The 13,157-nt window shown below is 43.8% G+C and overlaps 1 protein-coding gene across 1 annotated transcript in view; it reads right to left on the bottom strand.

The window, feature by feature from the left end:
* Nucleotides 1–13,157, bottom strand: part of LOC128657571 (two pore calcium channel protein 1) — a 291,641-nt gene that overhangs the window by 973 nt on the left and 277,511 nt on the right. The window lies entirely within an intron of this gene.

Below are 13,157 nucleotides of genomic sequence, written 5' to 3'. Positions count from 1 at the left end.
ATTCAGATAGAGCAGTGCTTTCCAAACTGTGTGTCGGCAGCAGTGTGTAGGTGTGTCCCTGCTTCAGCACAAATTTTTTTAAATTTATTTATTTTTTTTAAATTGTTTTTTGGTTTCTGACTTTCCGCCTACCTGCTACGCATATCACATGGTTGACACGTGATTGATACCTAGTGGGTCACAGATCATCTTAACCAATTGGCACAGCTCAGTGGGAACTGAAACTATTACCATTGGCGGATTTGGCGGCACATTGGCTCCTGACTGCACGTGTAGTCTTCTTAATTGGCGCGTGACTGCAAGTGTAGCCAGTGAGTGGGACAGCAATGTGTTTGCAGCGCGGGCAGTAGTCAGTCGGACTCACAGAGCTCTGAGGGTGGCAGCTTAAACGCTGAGCTGAAGTCAGAAGTCAGTGGGGGTTTTTCTGCAGCTAGCTCCCAGTAGTGCATTGCTGCTCCTGCTCTTGATATATGGATAGGAAGTGGAAACTTAAAAATGCTTGATGATGAAATGCGAGTGTCTTTATCTAATATTCCACCAAATATTCAGAAACTGTGTTCATCCCATCAACCTCATACATCCCATTAAAATAGTAGGTAGCTATTGGTGTTATTTAACTTTTTTTAATTCTTGCACATACATACTGTTACTTGTAAATACATTTTGTTATTATATAATTTATGTATGTGTCCGTATCTTTTAAAACAAGTTAGTTTAACCTCCTTTTTGCAAGTACAACTGAATTACTGTGTCGCAAAATGATGTAAGTCTACAAAGTGTGTCACCAACATGAAAAGTTTGGAAAGCTCTGAGATAGAGCATGCAATTTTTATCAACTTTATAATTTACTCCTATTTTAAATGTTTCTTTGTTCTCTTGCTTTATTTAAAAAGCAGGAATGTAAAGCTTAGGAGCTGGCCTATTTTTGGTTCAGAACCTGGGTTACGCTTGCTTATAGGTGGCTAAATGTAGCCACCAATAAGCAAGCGCTATCCAGGGTAATAGTTATATTACTACTTTTGCATTGGATCACATTTATTTATGACTATTGTTATTACATTAATGGTTAAGTGAAAAACTAACTGCCTTCAAACATCATGGGCGAGATTACATATGCAGCGTTGCTTGCAAAAGCCGGCGTTGGATATTTTTAGATGGATGTAGCGATCACATATACGGCGCAGCATACAAATGTGGCACTTATATTTAACCCGTCGCACGCTATTTTTACCCCCATTAACTAACATAGGACCGGCATCGCAAGTCGGTATCACATATTCAGCGCAAAGAGAAATTTTACTCCATATTCACCTTGCCACACATAGGCAGGCGCAGAAAGTCTTGCGCTGAATATGAAACTACCTAGAAGTATTAACAAACACCTAATGCATGCGCAATATCTACCTGTCAACCGCCACCCCCCCACTGCAATAACTAAATAAAATGTATAAACCCCTAATCTGCCAACCCCCACATTGCAAAGTACCTAATAATGTTATTAACCCCTAATCCACCACCCACAGTATCTAATTACACTATTAACCCCTAATACACCAAATCCCCACATCGTAAACTACCTATTAAAACTATTAACCCCTAAATTGCCAACCCCCACAGCACAATCTACCTAATTAACCTAATAACGCCTAAACCGCCATGCCCTCACAATGCAATCTACCTAATTAACCTATAAACCCCTAAACCGCTATTCCCTACAACACAAAGTATTAATCTAATCACTAAGCCCCCTAACCTAACACCCCCTAAATTAACCCCAATTACATAAAATAAAAAAGACTATCTTCTTAAAAAATAAATAAAAAATTGGCAAAATAAAAAAATCCTAACATTACATTAAAAAAACAACCTAAGATTAAATTAAAATAAAAAATCTAATATTACAAAAAATAAAAAAAATCTATAATTACAGAAACAAAAACAAACACATTATCCAAAATAAAAATATGTAAACCTAATCTATTACCCCTATAAAAAAACAACAAAATGAAAACACCCCCTAATCTAAGAATAAACCATTAAATAGCCATTAAAAGGGCCTTTTGTAAGGCATTGCCCTGAAGCAATCAGCTCTTTTACATAAAAAAAACTATAAATGAACCCCAAACAGTAACCCCCCCAAAATAAAAAAGGGACCTAACTATAAAAAATCTATTCTACCCCAGGGTCGGCTCCAAGGGGGGGCTTCGGCTCCAAGGGGGGGGCTTTGGGGGGCAATGCCCACCCAAATGGAATGCTGTGCCCCCTCAAAACACAGGATTTTTTTAAATGAATTTTTTTAAAATTTTTTTTACTTAAAATGTTTTTTTTTTTTTACCCGCAACTTTTCTGGGGGCGGGGCCCTTGTGCGCGCTCAAATGTGCACTCAGTCAGTGCAGTGGAAGGCTAGGGTATGAGAGAGAGCGTCTGCATCAGTCAGGAAGTGGAACTGGAAGGAAGAACTTGAAGGTAAGGTGCCTATTAATACGTGTAAAGGGGTTAATCTACTCTTGTTTAGTGACCTCCGCTGTTCATATCCTTAATGCTAAGGAATATTACAGCTATTTATCATGGAGGAGATTAAGACACTGCCTTTTTAGAGGCACAATGTTTATCCCCTGTTTATTGTAAGACCAGTCACAGATCTGGTAGAAATATGGTAAAGACTGCTTCCATGTGCTCACTGTTCTGCGCCATTACCACATGTTGTGGGGACGGTACTCGAGTCGGTGAGTGAAGGTTCAGATTACCTTTGTCCGACTTATGCTGTTAGATGCTGTTTAGACAGAACGGGATCTTAAGAGACTATTTGCTCTTACAGTTCACTCCCCTGATCTCTCGGTCTAACATAGTAGGACCGGCATTATTTGATTGCCGGTCACCTTACTGATATAGCATATTCGTCTGTATTTGGTGGCAATAGTTATACGCACCAATAGCGCAGTGCCTTACTTTGTACTTTGTTGGGACAAGGTTGTTTGTAATTCAGCTATGTTTTCTTTGGTGCCATTTTATTTTATTTCCGTGGCGGTGGTACGCACTTTAGTCTGTGTTTTTTGGTGCTCTTTGTTGCATTGCACCATAATACTTTTTATTTAATGTGCACATAGTTATGGAGAGGTGCTTGTATTCAGTTAGCAGGACATTTTCTCCTGTCCTTTTCTGTGGTTCTCTGCTGTTTGCTGCCATCTTGTGGCAGTTTAATATTACTGCATATGCTTGTTTTAAAATGGATGCCTAATCTATCTCCTTCATAATGAGGAGTTTATTTCTTATTGCGGCCAATTCTATTTGTATTTTGTAAAATCAAAATTATAATGCTGCAGCATCCTTAGGTAAATATATAAAGGATATATATATATATATATATATATATATATATATATATATATTATACATACACACACATAACATAATTTGTGGTGTGTACCTTTATATTAAAAATAAATAAATAAAAGCACAACTAAAGTACACTTATGTACAAGTGTGTGTGTGTATGTATGTATGTGTGCGTGTGTGTGTGTATATATGTGTGTGTGTGTGTGTGTGTATATATATATGTGTGTGTGTGTGTGTGTGTGTATATATAATAAATAAAATAATGAATTGTTATGTAATGCTGCATGCTGGGGGCAGAGTTAGCTGCTGAACTGTGAGGTTGCATCACGCATCTGCAAGAAGCTCCGTGTCTTAACCTCTTATTTGGAATTGGAAATTAATTAGAGACTTTTTGGACTTGTCTTAACCCTATTAATTTTACCTAAACATTGTGAGTTACTATTTTTTTTAAACAATAGACCATGAAAAGAATATGATTGTATCATATAAATATAAGTCTGTAAATGGCTACTGGCTTTTATCGACGCCTCAAAAGTGCACTGTGCCAGGCCTAAGATCACAGTGCACTTTTGAGGCATCAATAGAAGCTGGTAGCCATTTATAGACTTATATTTATATGATACAATCATATTCTTATAGGTTCTTAAAGGTTCATAGTACATAGGTTGTATTAAGTAGCCTGATATCCATTCGTTATTGTGAAACAGGTATAGCCAAATCTAATCTACAAAATTTCCAGTGCCTGAAAACCTAGTATCCTCACTGCTATTGCAAACAAAGGGGTTAATTGCATTGGGGGGTTTGGGGTGCATGGCTGTTTAGGGGACATGATTGAGATTTGAGAATGAGTTTAAGGGTTTTGGATCATGGTGGTTAAGGGGTGAATTGTTTTTAAGGCGCTATTGCACTGGGCGTCTCAAGTTTAATGGCTCTGTTTTAGTGCACTGCATAGGATTTAGACTTCATTATTTTACCTAGTGATTTAGCACATATTCTCCAAATGTTAATAGTGGAGGATAAGCCAGCCAGAAGCTACACTTTCCTGCAGAATATGTAGGTCTGCTCTTATTTTGACTCTCATACATGCTTTGTAAATGCGTGCCCCCTCGTGAAAAAAAAATGCCCCCCCATTTCATTCATTCTGGAGCCGACCCTGTTCTACCCACTGTCCCTAAAGGGGCATTTGTATGGACATTGACCTTAAAAGGGCAATCAGCTCTTTTGCTGCCATGAACAAAATAAAAACAACCTAAATTATGCTTCCCTGATTTTCTTCTGACCAGAAGAGTCCACAGCTGCATTCATTACTTTTGGGAAAACAATACCCAAGCTATAGAGGACACTGAATGCAAACAAAATGGCTGGTACAGAAGGCGGCCCCTTCAAAGGGCACCACATCCTGAAAAAACCCAACACCCTACAAAACTGGAACGAGGGGTTAAAAACCTGAAAGGACCCAGTAACTGCCCATCAGTTAAATAACCTAAAAAGCCAAGCTAAAGACCACTCAGATCCCTAGATCCATCAAGCATAAAAAGCCCCCAAGGAGCCAAGTCTTGCAGGCTTTCTGATCACACAGAGCTAACCCTCGCCCTGAAGTAGGAAACTACACCTACCCTCGAGGGGGAAAACGGAGGACCCATAAGATGTCTAAAGGACCACCAACGAAGGAAAGAAACCTCAAAACAACTAAGGCGAACCCAAGGATTGCCTTAGATCCCTGACCACCCTTCCGAGGTAACGGACCCAGTCCAAATAATTGGCAACGTCCAAATACAAGAATACAAAATTCTCCAGACCACACCTCAGAAGAAAACAGGGGGGCCACAAGGAAAACAACTGACTATTATTTAAATTTGCTTGACAGGACAGAATACTGCGTGCTTGGGGTACAGAACCCCTACACAGCTCCCTTCCTAAAAAGGACCACTCTCAACCAAGGGAGATAAGACACTGAACTACAGCGTCCCAGTACCAGAACCCAGCCCTATGACCTCTTGCATGCAAAGGAGGGCAGCACCCTTCGGAAAATGAGAAGAGAAAGAGCTATGAGGCCTCATGGACACTGAGCACACATTCAAGGTGCCAATAGCTGCAGCTGGTTTCACCTAGGACCGATCCAGATCCGGAGTCCGAAACTCAGACAAGAGACATGGCAATAAGCCAGACCCCCAAGAACCTGAGACCGGTCGATGTTCTAACCCCATAAGGACCATCCAGTGGTCACATACAGAGGAATGTCCCCTGCAGTGCACTCCCATATCCCAATGTCCCTGGACATTAGACTCTTGAAAAAATCTACAGACCACAAGAGGCCAAGGAGCCACCTTAACAGGTCTAGGAAGAAGGCAACCAGCACCCAAAGGTGCAACTGGATCCTGGATCCTCTGCTGTAAACCCAAAGAGATAGATCTTTTAGAGAGTCGAAATGAAACACCCCCCTCGAAAGACCACAGGATTACAAGGGACAGGCTCCAAACCAGTCCGTAGGATGAGAAGAGGATAATATCTCCAAAAGACTCTTACAGGATCAGTCTCCCGAAAATCCTGTATCTCACAGGAAAACACAGTGGGGGCCTCACAACTTCTGGCAGACAAGTCGACCAGGGGAGAATGCCGGGGAAAAACTGAAGAGGAGAACCCCCAACCCCTGCTCTCCCATAGGGGAACGTGCAACATATTAAAGGAGGAAGTAACAAGGACATACCCGGACTTCCAAACATGCATGATTCCCGACCACCCAAGAAGGGGAACAAAAAGTAGCTCCGGCAACCTACGAGAGATGCCTTGGATGAGTCACAAAAATTAGACATCCAGAAGGTACTAAGAGTAAAAACGAAATCGCTATCCATCCAGTACCCCCAACGCCTAGAGGTCATCCAAACCTCCAAATCCAATGGGAATGGAGAAACCTCAGTTCCAATGCCAAAGGCCTCACATGATGAGCCTCAGCAGGCTCCGATCCCGGAACCCCCTAAGTGTAGCACATGGGGGTGGGTTTAAACTCCTAATCTTGAGTTTGATAATCAGACATGTTACCACTAAGCCACAGTAGAGGCCCACTCAATAGTAGAATGGGAGGGGGACCCAAGCAGCCCTCCTCCTTCTAAAAAGGAGGCAACAAGAAAAACACACTTTTCAACGTTAACGACCCAGTACATCGGCACCACGTAGGTGACATGAACGTAAGGAACCGCATCTAGTGCCTGACCAGGACCCGTCTGTCATGAGAACACTCCAAAACTGTCCAAGGTCCAAGGAAAATCGAGGCCCCCGAAGGGATCGATAAACTATAAACATAACTATGCATTATATAGTACTGCACAACTTCTGTGGAAGTGCCCACGCAACCACAAAATCGCAAGTATCATATCCAGAGAACAAACGTTCCCAAAAACCGAAACTATAACAAACATGAGCTTCATAAAATCAAATTAAACACATCCTAAACAGATCAAATAAAATGAAGGAAACACCCGCGGGTGAACGCCCAAGGAGAATGGGTACGCCAAAGGGACCAGACGATTAGAGGTCCCAATTTCCTAAGCTCAGAACTGGAACAGATACTTAAAAGAAAAGAAAAATGGAGACGTGACAGAAATTGGCTTCATCCCCATACGTCTAACCAAATTTGCACTCCGGCACAGGAGACTAAGGATCCCTCGGCCCAGTAGACCGGAATCCTCCAGCACAGCCAAAACATGCCTTAGTAGTACACAAAGGCATGCCAGTCTATAATGGAAGGCAAAATGTTCCCCCACCAGATCGATAGACGACCCCGGCCCGAGGCCATCGCTTCCCCAGAAGGTCGAAATGACTCAGGCAATCTCACGTTCGACGTACCCTGGTTAACAGAACACGGACAGTATCTTAGAAATACTTCTCTTGGGAGATATAAATGCACCAGTGCCATAGATATGGCCATGTGGAACCGTGCCGTATCCTCTGGAGGAAACAAGCTGCCTTCCGGAGAAGGAGTAACGGCCCTAGGGACACCTGCTTAAGTAGCAAAAGAAAGTTCTGCACACGCCTCACTGGACATGGAATCCTCAGGGGCGGATGGCTCAACGCACTCTATGCTTCCTGAATCGGGGGAAGAGAGTACTCTAGCATGGCAATCGGAACATAACTGATGGGCATGGATAACCCAGGCCATTTCATACTGCTCACAAGACGTATACTCTGAGTTGGAGATATCCGTCTCTAAAAAAATCAGAATCCTCCATAACTTGGAGATTGCAAATATGGACAAAAGCTAAACGGCACCTTACACCCCCAATGGCTGGGGCACTCACCACCTCCTGTGAACCAGACAACCAACGAACAGACTCTCTCCGTCGTTACTCGGTCAGAGTACGGAAATGGAGGTACAACGTGACCACACCCGTTCACACGGTGCACCATGTAAGCTTAGCAAAAAAGACGCGCCAGTCCAAAAGGACCTCGCAGTCTGATGATAAGGCCGTTATGTTCCATATAGCCCTAAGCCCAAGTATCACTACACATAAGCAGACAGAATCACACAACAAACATGATTAATGTCTCCCCTGTTCAATACCCCCCCCCACAGGATATATTAACCCTTGAGATAAAAGGAGTCCCACTGGGACCCTGACTTCTTTCGTTAACATTACATTCCCATATTGAAATACAATGAAACGATCTTACCGGAATCTACGCCGTGGAACAGGAACACGGCCCTTCAGTGTGACAGATAGTAGCATTGCTTTTGACATGGACTTTAGTGAATAAAGGCAGGCAGCGAAACTCATCATCGCTGATTGCAAACGAGCTGTTAACATAAGTCGGGATGGTTTCGCAGAGACGACACTCCCTGCATCTCCGGACTCTAACTTTCATCCATGCTCTCACTGAGAGGCTGACAGGATTACTTAAAACTTCAGTCCCATTTCGAAGAGTACTACCCTCCATAGGAGACTATCTTCTGACACTTCTCTGCCAACCTCCTGTGACGAAAGGCAAAGAATGACTGGGGGATGAGGGAAGTGGGGGAGGTATTTAAAAGGATACTGAACCCAAATTTTTTCTTTCGTGATTCAGATAGAGCATGCAATTTTAATCAACTTTCTAATTTACTCCTATTATCAATTTTCTTCATTCTCTTGGTATGTTTATTTGAAAAGCAAGAATGTAAGTTTAGATGCCGGACCATTTTTGGTGAACAACCTTGGTTGTCCTTGCTGATTGGACAGCACCAACAAACAAGTGCTGTCCATGGTTCTGAACCAAAAAGTTGCTGGCTCTGTAGCTTAGATGTCTTCTTTTTCAAATAAAGATAGCAAGAGAACATAGAGAAAACTTAAATAATTCTTACCTGATAATTTTCTTTTCTTCAGATAGAAAGAGTCCACAGCTGCATTCATTACTTTTGGGAAATCAGAACCTGGCCACCAGGAGGAGGCAAAGACACCCCAGCAAAAGGCTTAAATACTCCTCCCACTCCCCTCATCCCCCAGTCATTCTGCAGAGGAACAAGGAACAGTAGAAGAAACATCAGGGTGAAAAGGTGCCAGAAGAACAAAAATGACGGCCACCCCACATATAAACACGGGCTGTGGACTCTTTCCATCTGAAGAAAAGAAAATGATCAAGTAAGCATAATTTAAGCTTTTCTTTATAAATGGAAAGAGTCCACAGCTGCATTTATTACTTTTGGGAAAACAATACCCAAGCTATAGAGGACACTGAATGCTAAAATGGGAGGGTACAAAAGGCGGCCCACTCTGAGGGCACCAGGCCTGAAACCACAACCCAGCAAAAATCCAGCTTTGCCCGAAGCCAAGAAAACATTTAAAAGGAAAAAGGCCCCAAGGACACTGACCCGCAGAGAGTCCACAAGCCTTGCTAAAGACCGCAGAAACAGACTCAACTGAGCACACACTCCTCCAGGAGACACCATCGCCCAAAGAACAATCCTCAACCACACACCCTTACAGAGAAAGGGGAACGACAACTGAAAACTCCCAAAGGGGAAAGGACATGGAGGAACAAACAAGGATTCCCGGAAGACCCTAAACAGGGTGCAATTAGATCCAAATAAAAATGGAAAACCCCAAAAAGCTAGCCAAGCTCACAGGGACCCTAAGGGTTCCTGAAACAAGAGAAGGCAACACCCAGACCTCACACTGTACAGAACGCGAAGGTTGAGCCCGGGAATCAGAAAACTTCTCAGAAAAACGACTGAAACCGGAGTCCCAAGTCACCAGTAACTCAGAATATTGAAATATTCCCAAACCAACATGTGCATCAACTCCAGAGAAGCAACCTCTGAACACCACACGCTTCAGTAATACCAGGATAACTTGGAAAATAAATACTTGTAGGCAAGTAAAACACAGCCGAAGATAGACACCAATCGACAGACTGCTAAAACGCCACTAATTAGCGGGAACACTGCAGGTAATTCAAAGCAGCAAGGCCTACATACGTATCTGGAACAATGAGGAGCCCAGAACCTCAAAGAGGCTCACCATCCCTCCGTGATCTGAGGATAGACGACATATCTCAGATCCTATTCCAACACCGGACCAGCCCAAGCAACCTACAGGTCAGAGAGACAGGGGAACAGAAAGGACCCCAACCACAGCCCCAGATAAATGGGCGGAATCGGATGCCCCAGGCACCCCAACAGAGCTCAGGAGCCTACCAAAAGCACCCACAAACAGGTACTCCCAAGGACCCCATAGAGATAGGCAGAAAAAGACAAAATCCCTATGAAATCTAGCCCGACACTCTATTGCAGTCGCAACACAGCACCTCCAACAGGTACTCCCAAGGAGAACCCCATAGAGATAGTGTAACTACAATCTAATATGGAGACCGCAAAACCCCAGACGGAACAGAACAATCCCAGAAACGTGGACCAATCTCTATACAGGTTAAACCACCTGTTCCAACCACCTGCACACAGGGCAGGACAACCATCCTCCAGAGAGAGGAAAACCTCACATCTTTAAGAAAGGCAAACAACCCCCCCCCCAAGGGAAGGGCACAGCTAAAGAACAGCGCACACACTTACAATGTCAAAGCCATAATCTTTGCCGAATGAAAAACATCCAGGTGCCACTGAGGAATATGAAAAGAGAACTTCCCAAGAGGGAAGCACATGCCGTTCAAGAACAAGGCAGGCCCTGAGGAGCCTGAGCACACAGAACTCCCATCCAAACTGCTAGTAGCTCAACTAGCAAAACCATAAGATATAGTCTAAGTTCCCTGGAGAACTAGAGCTCCCGAACCAGTCATAGGATCATAAAATTCGGGAAAAAAATGCCAGATAAGGTCATGAAGAAGAGTACCCGCACCCACAGCGGAATCCAGGTAGTGAAACCATGGAGCTAACCCCTAATCCGACCAGCCGGCTTAGGCCCAGAAAGATCCAGACAAGCGTAAGGCCTGAGTCCTGAGGATAAGACTAACACGGCGAACAGGTCAAAGACTCACTCATAAATTCCACCCAAGGGGAAAGAACACCCCGAGCAGAAGTCCAACTCCAAAGAGCTAAGGCACGACAGAACCAGGAAGACTCTAAGCCCAACAGGCGTACAACACCCAACTTCCAGGACCAAGGGGAAATATCTTGAACGAAGTCACCGAAGCGCGAGTTAACAAAGATTAGTCTCCATAATCTCCTCAGAGTACAGAACCAGAGGACTACATCCAAGGAAAAAGAATGCATAGCATCCCAAACCCCCGGAAACAACCATTAGATGGGGCCAGGATAAGGAGACCACATAGCCTATGATTCCTAATAAGGAATGACTAACTCCCAGAGTATCAAAGACCACAAGGCCCCGTAAGGCGGCCTAAACCGCTAAGGAGAAACTGACACAGCCCAGAGATATCGACCTGAAGGAAGAGTCCCAAAAAGAACAAGTCCAGAAGGACCTTCCAATAGCCCATGAAGGACAAGACCGCCCATACCGGCCCTAAATCCTCCAAATCCTTAACCCACGCGGGGAAGGAAACACTCAAATCCCTACAATATCGGAATCAACGGAGTGTGAGGCACTTGAACTCCGAGTCCCAGATGACCAGCTCGAAAGGCTGATGAGGACTGAACCAGTCCCCCATGCCCCACGGAGCCTCAGATCCCCTCAGAATGCTTAGCTGACACTCTTAAAAACAAGATAAGAAAAACGCAAATAATAATGCATTCACTCAACGCCCCAACCGTACCAGCCAGGCAGAACAGGTGCCACGTGCTTGAAATAGGCCTCAAGACAGCATGAGCTGAACCTTTAGCCATTAATGTCAAGGTCATAAAATTCACCCCCAGAAAGGGAGAAATAAACGATAGACAAACATAGGACTAAACGCGTCCCCAGAACAACTTCCGTAGAAGTAACCAGTGGGATTAAGAAATTGCGAGTATTGATTCCAGAAGGAAAATTCCCAAAGGAATATAAATAAAAACATGAGCTCTTTAAATTAAAAAACAGACATCCTCACTAGATTAAATAAAAAAAAGGCAACCCGTAGGTTTTCGCCCAAGGAGAACAGACACACCCGCAGGACCAGCCCAACGGAACCCTGCTCGTCCAAGCTCAGATTGGAAAGGATACTCAATAATCAGACTATAAAAAGATTACTTCATCCCCTTATATTTAATTCTGTGAGCTATTCGAATTAGAAGACTGAGAACTCCTATATCCATTAAGGATGTGATCCTCCAACAACGCCAAAATGTGCCGTAGCAGAACACAAAGGCGCACCAGTCTATACCAAAAAGCACAGCACACCTCCGCTGGAGCCTCAGGCAGGACCAGTCGCTCCCCCGGAGAGCTGAATGAGCCACCCCATGCCTGGGGAACCCGGGTTGAAAGGACACAAACATAATCTTGAGCAGACATCTGGAAGCAGCAGATGTGCCAATGCCACAAGTATTTGAATACGGAAACATGCCGCAACCTCCGGAGGGAACAAACCACTATCCAGGGAGGGATAAGCATAATCTGGGTCACCTGCACGTGTAGTAAAAGTAAGTGGTATGGAACTCACCTCTCGAGGAACAGAACCCCCAGAGGTGGATGGCTCAGCGGTCCCCTGATTCCCCGATCCCGAGGAATTGAGCTCTCTAAACCAGCCTACGGAACATAACTGACTATCATGTATCATCTGGGCCAATCCGTATTCTTCGCAAAAAGTAGAATCTGAATCAGAGACTAATTAAATCTCAACATCAGAATCCTCTAAAGCTGGGATATGAATACAAAAAAAATTGGACCAAATAAGAAAAAAAATCTAAACAGCACCTTAGACTCACAATGGCTGGGGCACTCACCACCTCCTATGCACCAGACACCAGCGGACCAGAATTTTTCCGTCGCCACACGGTCAGGAATGCGGAACAGGAGAGTCAAAAAACGTGACCACGCCCGGTCACAAGGTAAACCGTACAGTCCAGAAAAACCACGCCCGACAACAAAGGCCGCGTCACTTTCAAGTCCGTTATGTTCCACAAGTCATGAGCCTAAGTAACACTACACATAAGCAGGTCAAATCACATAAAAAACATGATTAAAGACCCCCTGTTCAATAACCCACTTTAGGAGATATTAACCCTTGATTCCAAGATAGAAAAAGGAACCCCACTGAGACCCTAAATATAGTTAGCCCCGCAAGGTGGTAGCCTCTCTGGAAAAACCTTGTAATACAATACAACCATAAGGAAAGTATAATAAATCGATCTTACCGGAATCTACGCTGTGGAACAGGAACACGGCCCTTCAAGTGTGACAGATAGTAGCATTGCCTCTGCCATGGACTTGAGAGAAGATGGCAGGCAGCGAAACTCGTCAACG

This window comes from Bombina bombina, chromosome 4, assembly GCF_027579735.1.
Source record: "Bombina bombina isolate aBomBom1 chromosome 4, aBomBom1.pri, whole genome shotgun sequence".
NCBI lineage: Eukaryota > Metazoa > Chordata > Amphibia > Anura > Bombinatoridae > Bombina > Bombina bombina.
The sequence above is the reverse complement of the archived record's forward strand: the minus strand, read 5'-3'. Positions and strand labels throughout refer to the sequence as shown.